The 8,122-nt window shown below is 41.0% G+C and overlaps 1 protein-coding gene across 1 annotated transcript in view; it reads right to left on the reverse strand.

Annotated features, from left to right (window-relative positions):
* The window catches only part of Kpna1 (karyopherin subunit alpha 1), a 65,061-nt gene extending 62,662 nt beyond the window's left edge, over positions 1-2,399 (reverse strand). Inside the window, exon 1 of the mRNA XM_046457910.2 lies at positions 2,218-2,399. The gene's annotated coding sequence lies outside the window, so the exon portion shown is untranslated. The remainder of the gene's footprint in view (positions 1-2,217) is intronic.
* Positions 2,400-8,122: the final 5,723 nt, after the last annotated feature.

An 8,122-nucleotide genomic window follows, 5' to 3' on the forward strand; every position in this document is an offset into this window, starting at 1 on the left:
ATTTGTCTCTGTTTTAGAAGGACAAATTAAATATATATATATATATATATATATATATATATATATATATATATATATATATATATATATATAAACAGTGCTCTGGATGGCAATAAAGAAAATTTTTTTTCAGGACCCCCTTTGGTATGTATCGATTCTAGATAAGATGCCTAACACTATATATTAGGAAATGAATAAGCTTACATGAGACCTTAGAAAAAATAAAATAAAAGTATACTGCTTTCAGGTGATACATTTATTTCTGTCACTTAGTTTATTCTAGTTGTCCTCATGGCTTCAGGTTCCATGCACCCTGGGGGGGTGAGGGTCCATCAAGCCTCAGGGCCTCAGATATACTATGGAAGTACTCTACCACTGAGCTACAGCCCCTTCTGGATTTTTATTTTTTAAAACATTTTTTTTCACAATACCTTTATTCTATTTATTTTTATGTGGTGCTGAGGATCAAATCCAGGGCTTCACACATGCTAGATAAATACTCTACCACTGAGGTATAGCCCCAGACCCACTCTTGGATTTTTATGAATATGTATTTTGTTCCCCTAGGATTATAAGATCCTCAAAGCTTATGTTGTCTGTTTCCATTTGAACTTTCTTTGTTCTTTGTAAACAGCTTTTTTACAGTTTCTGCTCAATTCTAATGACTGATAAGATATTATGCAGACAACATTTGTATTATTTATTAGTTTTCCCTGTGACATTATAAATTCCATGAGGACATGGACAGTGCGTCTGGATCATGGCTGTATCCCAAGTTTCAGGTAAATGATCACTCCATAAGCATTCACTGGATGAATGAATTAAATAAAGCAAGTAAAACCAAGAAATAACAAAAGAAAGAAGAAATAATTATTAAAACAGTACACTCTGGGTTCTAGGGTCGGTTCCAACAAGAGCTGGATGACTTTACACAAATTACTTCTTCTGTCAAATAGGAAAAATTAACAACTACTTCCAAGTTATTATAAATATTAAGTATTTTATATAAGTATTTAGCACATTATTTGAAAAGGCGCTCAATAAATATTCTCTTACCTTCTCTCACTCCCTTAAAATCATATGTACATAAAACAGTCCCTTCCAAGAATAATTATTTCAGTAAAAATAAACTTTTTCTTGAAAAAAATAAATTTTAATATCTTCAATCTTTAAAACGGAGGGAAGAATAACTTGTGGATCACTTCCAAAGTAGGAAGAACAAGTTAAGGAAAAACTGTCAAGAATAAGCCTTAAAGTAACAAAAGGAGACAAAAATTACCTATTCATCTAATGCCAACAGAGATTTTGAAGAAATTGTTTAAGGAGGATGGAAAAGTGATTGTTTTTAAATAGTTTCAGAAGTATTTCATGAGTGTTTACCGAATCTGAGTTGAAGCCTGAAAAAAAAAAATCAATCATTTTGAAACTTCTCATTTAAAAGTGGAACAAGAAACACTTCCATTCAACCATAAAACATCCCTTATGACCTGCCTGACTCCAGTCAGCCTTCAGTTTTCTCCTCCCACTTCGAGCTTAATCTAATACTTGGCTGTTTCCTTTGCATCACTGCTTACACACGCTCGGCGCAGACTTAGTTCTGTCATTCCTATAATTACCACACCCCCGTCAGCCGCTCTGGGCCCATGTTGTTATGACATCTGTAAACTGCAGCCGACGGTCTCCACCCCGCCCCCTACACCTCCGTCCAAACACCGGTCCGGGCTCTAACTTGTGAATTCCCCAGACTGTCCATTCCAGCGCGGTTAGGATTTTTACAAGCCACCCCGGCTGTTTCCTCCCTAAGAGCAGCACTAGCTCAGCGCGGCCCACTCCCGCACCCCGCCCGCGCGCGCCGGGTCAAGCCGCGGCGTAGGCTCCGCGCTCGCCTCTTCTCCGCCCCGCTGCCTCGGCGCCCCGCAGTCCCCGGCACCGCTTCCACCCCGCCGCCCCGCCCCGCCCCGCCTCGACCGGCGTTCCTGATGGCGATCACACCAGCGTTCCCCGCCCCCACCTTCCCTCCGCCGACCGTACGGCCGTTAGGACAGCCGGGGCCGTGACGCACGGACGCGCTGCGAGCGTCCGGGCCCAGGCACCCAAGCTCGAGCCACTGCCGGCGCCGGCAATCATCCGCGGGCCTCTCCAGGCTCACGCCGGAGACTACCCGGATCTGCCAGCGGGCGGGGGAGGGGCCGCGGCAGTGGGGGCACCCTCACTCACCGGCTCGAGGCAACCGATCCCGGTGCCACTGCTAGAGTGAGGCGCTCGCTCGCTCGCCCACGGTACCTCTCCCGTGCACAACCTCGAAGAGCCTGCCCGCGCCTCAGCAGTATTCACCAGGCCTCGCTTTCCGCCGCCGCGCACCGAGGAGCAAGACCAGCTCAGCCGGCGTGCGGAGTGCGCCTGCGTGCGGGGGCCGGCCTGCGCGCCTGCGCGCACCCCTCCGCCGCAGAGCCTGCCGGGAAAAGTAGTCTTCCAACGGTCTTTCCCTAGTGGTTGCTAGTGGTTAGCGCCGGTTTAGTGAAGAGTTGGGGTCAGGGAAAGGGTCCGACTTCGGTTTACAGTCCGTGTACAAGGGTGGGAAAGTGGTGTCTATAAACCTGTCTTTACTAAGCTCTTCCAAGGCTGATCGATCCCCCTCACCTCCCTCACGTGGTAATTACCTAAAATAGTTCATGTTTATTAGATGAATGATGGATGGCGTGATTGAAGGCTGAGGGCTTATTTAAAAAGTGACGTCAGTGCCTCGTGTCCAAAGGGTTCACGTGCAGCCCGATTGCAGGAAGCCTCTGGGTTTTTAATTCTTTCCATCCTCTTTGCCTGATACTTTTTAAGTAGTATCAGAAATCATTAAGAATTAATTTTTAACATATGTACTTGTGTTACTCTCAATTAGTGCTTACAAACGAAAATTTTGGTTCCATAATTATTACTATTAAATTTGATGGAATTGTTTTTTTGGGAGAAGCAAATGGAATCGTGGCTTCAAAAAAAGCAAAACTAAAGCCAGCCAAGCAGAGGTGATGGGAAAGTCTCACAGATGGGGTAGTTTTACTGAATCACTTTAAAACACCAAGAAACAAGGTGAAAGAGATGGGGTAGATTAACGCATTTTTACTCCCCCTCCCTGCCTTACTTCCTCTTTCCTCCCATTCCCTCCCTTGGGCCCTTCTCCCTCCCCAACCCCGCATGACCATTCCCCAACCCATGATTCTAAGAAACACACCATGGATTTTTTTTTTTTTTTTTAATCAGAGTTGAGTTTGAGAAAGGAGAAAGAGGGGAAAAAAGTGTTGTATGAGAGAGGCCTAGAGGCAAGCATGCCTGCCACACCCTATTCCAATCAGGAACTAAGACTGATTTTTCAGAGCTGGACTTTACTCAGTTCACCCTTACTCCAAGGTAGGTTCCCAATCAAAGTCTCAGGTATTTACTAGGGCTTGTCCTCTTTGGCAGAGCCTCCTCAGTCCTGAGCAGTCAAAGGCGCTACTCAGTTTTTTAGCCACTGTTCTTAGAATCAGCAGTCAACCCAGGTTTGGAAAAGTGATGGAAAACAGGCTCACTTTTCATGGCACCCTTTTCTTGCACCACCAAATTCTTACTTCCTGGGTACTTTAAATGCATTCATGTTTTTCTATTTTCTCCAGTTGTTCTTAGTGGTGGCAGTGTTGGGCCAAAACAAGAAGGCTATTGCCCAAAGCATAATTCCTCTATAATAGAAAATGTTTGGGGCTGGGGATGTGGCTCAAGTGGTAGCGCGCGCACTCACCTGGCATGCGTGTGGCCCGGTTCGATCCTCAGCACCACATACAAAGAAAGATGTTGTGTCCGTCAAAAACTAAAAAAATAAATATTAAAATTCTCTCTCTCTCTTAAAAAAAGAAAATGTTATCATACCACATGTGGTGCTTTATAAGCTAATGGCTGTCTAGCTAGATTTTTTTTATATTTTGAAAATTTTTTTAAATGTGGAACAATATGCTGAGCACATGCCTGTAATCCCAGCAGCTCAGGAGGCTGAGGCAGGAAGATCCTGAGTTCAAAGCTGAGGTGCTAAGAAACTCGGTGAGATCCTGTCTCTAAATAAAATACAAAATAGGGCTGGGGATGTGGCTCAGTGGTCGAGTGCCCCTGAATTTAGTCTCCAGTACTCCCCCCTCAAAAAAAGTGTAGAACAGTATTTTTTATCATAGTGCTCTTATGAATATCCCTATACATCTACCACCTACAAGGAACCTGCTATATTCTCAAACACAACATATTTAATGTCTAAGATATCCCTCAAGATCTCTGTCCCATAGTGTTGTCCTATGTAATTCCTACCTCTTGAATAAGGATGAGACTTAGAATACAGCAAAGATGATGGGATTTTACTATCATGGTGACATTTCATTATATATGAATTTGTCTTAGCAGTCTTCCTGCTAGCCTTGAAAAGGCAAGTTGTCATGTTGTCAACTGCTTATGGAAAAGGGCACAGGGCAGGGTAGCAGGAAAGCACAGATAACTTGTAGGCCCTGAGTGTAATGGCCCTTAGCTGGGAGCCAATAAGAAGCCAGGGTCCTTAAATAAAACACAAAGAAATTAATTCTGCCAACACAGCCTGAGAGAGTTTAGAAACAGATTCATCCCCAATCAAGCTTCCAGATGGCCTGACTTACACTTTATTGTAGCTTTGTTAGACCTTGAGCAGAGGAACTAAGCTGCACATGGACTCCTGGTCCACATAAACTAAAAGGTAGTAAATGTGTTTTAAGCCACTAGGTTTATGGCAACTTGTTACACAGCAAAAGTAAACTAATATAATAAAATATTACTGGATTATTTCATGAAGTGGTTGTACCAAGTTTTATGCTCCACAAACAGCACAAGATTCTCTTCTCTACACACCCTTGCTAACATTTGGAAATGCCTGACTTTTTAAAATGTTTGCCAACCTAATCGAGGTGGAAATTAAAAATAATATAAACTGTGTTGATGTTATCCTTGAACGTAGAAATATGAAAAATAGGTATTTAATTGAAATCATATATTCTGTTACATGCTATTAAACAAAATAGCAATAGCACTAAAAGTGGACAGAAGTAATAATTAATAGAAATATCAATTAAGTAAATAATAGGTGTGAGAAAATATGACAATATTTTTTATAATGTTTTTGTCCTCTGGTATAGCAATTTAATTCATTATTGCATATTTAAATTTTGTAGGCTATATTTTTCTATATTCTTTTTTTTTAATATTTATTTTTTAGTTTTTTCAGTGGACACAACACCTTTATTTTATTTTTTTTATGTGGTGCTGAGGATTGCACCCAGCGCCCTGCACATGCCTGGCGAGCGCACATCCCCAGCCCTATATTCTTTTTTTTTAAATATTTTTTTTAGGGGCTGGGGATGTGGCTCAAGCGGTAGCGCGCTCGCCTGGCATGCGTGCGGCCCGGGTTCGATCCTCAGCACCACATACCAACAAAGATGTTGTGTCCGCCGAAAAACTAAAAAATAAATATTAAAATTCTCTCCCTCTCTCTCTTTAAAAAAAAAATATATATTTTTTTAGTTGTAGTTGGACACAATACCTTTATTTTATTTATTTATTTTTATATGGTGCTGAGGATCGAACCCAGTGTCTTGCACATGCTAGGCGAGCACTCTACTGCTGAGCCACAACCCCAGCCCCTCTATATTCTTAAGATATGTAAAAAATGTGAGGAATTTTTTAAATGATTTGCACAAATACTTTTTAAAAAAATTTTTTGTAGTTGTAGATGGACAGAATGCCTTTATTTTATTTATTTTTATGTGATTCTAAAGATCAAACCCAGTGCCTCACATACGCTAGGCAAGCGCTCTGCCAATGAACTACAGCCCCAGCCCAATGTGAGGATTTTTTAAAGAAGAAAGTAGCATGTAGCCAGGTATGGAGGTACATACCTGTAATCCCGGTTACTCCAGAGGCTTAATCAATAGGATCACAAGTTCAAGGCCAGCCTGGGCAATTTAGTGAGACCTGTCTCAAAATTTTTTAATAAGGGTTGAGAATGCACTTAGTGATAGAACACTCTCCTAGCATTCATGAAGCACAAGGTTCAATCCTCAATACAAAAAAAAGGAGGAGGAGGATGAGAAGACAATAGATCTAATTAAACAGACATTACCTACAGTAAAATTTTTTTAAATGATTTTGTTTCTTTGTCTCATGATATGATTATTTTTATACTTTGTTTCTTTTTCCATTAATACTTCCCTGAACTGTCTGAAGCCTTCTTTAATATAGTGGTAAAACTGAATACAGTCAAACAAAATTAATTTGACTTAAAGCTCTGCTCTTCTGCCTATATGGCACTGATTCCTGTTGTCAGTTACAAAGTTATGACATTAAGCTAGATTTTCTCTCAACAAGGGTGTCTGAGTATAGAATACTTAGGATTTTATTTACTAGCACAGAAGGTTTTTTCACTTGCAGAAGTTCATTTCCAGCGCTCCAAAGTATCCATCCACTTTGTGTGTACAGTCTGTCAATTGAGTTCTTTGCATCTATAAATTGACTATGTAGGCTCTCTGTATCTGAAATTCCCTTCACTTTAAAAACACTAGGACCACATTGCATGTCCTCATCTTTTCTGCAGGGAAAATGGTTTTTAAGCACAAACATAATATGAAATTGTGAAATTGGAGTTAGATTTCAAATAAGTTTATAGTTTGAGTAAAGAAATTCAGAAAGTTTTGTTAAACTTTGTTGCCTTTTTCTGGGTTTGGGGAAACCCTTATTTTCAAGAAATTCTTTTTTAAAATTTTCTGTTTTTGAAGATTTTTTGCCACCTTCAATAACACTGAACAACTCAAGTCAGTTCTTTTCTGCAATTCTTATGGTCTCTTCAAAGACTATCTGTCCTCTCAGTTTTGCATTACAGGCCTTATACACATGCATGTGAACACCTCAGCCCCCACATCCACATCTATCTCTGTAGTTATTTATTGAGAAGTTTTGTTTTGTTTTTTAATTGGAGATTGAACCCAGGGCCTTGTGTATACTAGGCAAGTGCTCTACCACTGAGGTACATCCCCAGATCACTCTTGATATAGACTGTGGCATAGTCCATACTTGGGAAGAGACCCAAGAAAGAGACCTGGAAGTGGACTCAGCACTGTTTAAGCAGAAAATGTGGGGTTCCAGGTACCTTCTGGGTGGCCTAGGAGTAAATACAGACTCCAGGTGGATCCATTCTCTTGGCTCCCACGGGGGACTTCACCTTGTGATGATGGCCCACTGGAGGAAGAGGCCAGAATGAAATTTTTTTTAATATTTATTTATTTATTTATTTTTAGTACTCGGCAGACACAACATCTTTGTTGGTATGTGGTGCTGAGGATCGAACCCGGGCCGCACGCATGCCAGGGGAGCGCGCTACCGCTTGAGCCACATCCCCAGCCCCATAGAGAGTAGTTTTTTTTGTTTTGTTTGATGTGCTGGGGATTGAACCTAGGACCTTGTGCATACCAGGCAAGCACTCTACCAATTGAGCTATATATCCCCAGCCCAGAATGAATTTTTTCAGGGGGCAGAAGAAAACAGACTTTGAAAATCAGGAGTCCAAGGCAGAAACCACTCTTACCCAGGTTCAAGGACAGTACCATATGAGAAAATAAGCTTACCTTTTTTAAGGAGAATGGAGGTTAGGGAGGAGGAAGTGTTCTATGCAAGAGGCCGAAGATGTAAGGTTCAGGAAAGTTTGAGAGTACAGCAAAATATGAATTTGAAAGTATGCAATAGATTCATGGTGAGGTTAACTGACCTCAAACTTGCAAATAGAACTCTGAAGTCAAATTTGGGCACAGTCAATAGTCACAGTGGATTCAGCCTTTGTAAGATCTATTCTATCTAAAATACTCTTCTGATTCTGCTCCCGATTTGATAGACTTCTTATGGTTTTAGCTTAAATTTTCATTTCTTTTGGAGGCCTCCTCCCAATATCTGATTAATGTGTTCTTTTTCCTCTTAGATTTTCCCAAAGATTCTATAACCATCCTTTTGTTATATCTAAATGCACTCATTAAGTTGTCCATTATCTGTTTTCCTGATTATTCAGCCCAAACAGTTTGTGAGAATATTTGTCTTGTCCAGT

Source organism: Marmota monax, unplaced genomic scaffold, assembly GCF_021218885.2.
Source record: "Marmota monax isolate L192 unplaced genomic scaffold, Marmota_monax_Labrador192_F-V1.1 WCK01_AAM20220418_F8-fsc00052, whole genome shotgun sequence".
In the NCBI taxonomy this organism is placed as follows: Eukaryota; Metazoa; Chordata; class Mammalia; order Rodentia; family Sciuridae; genus Marmota; species Marmota monax.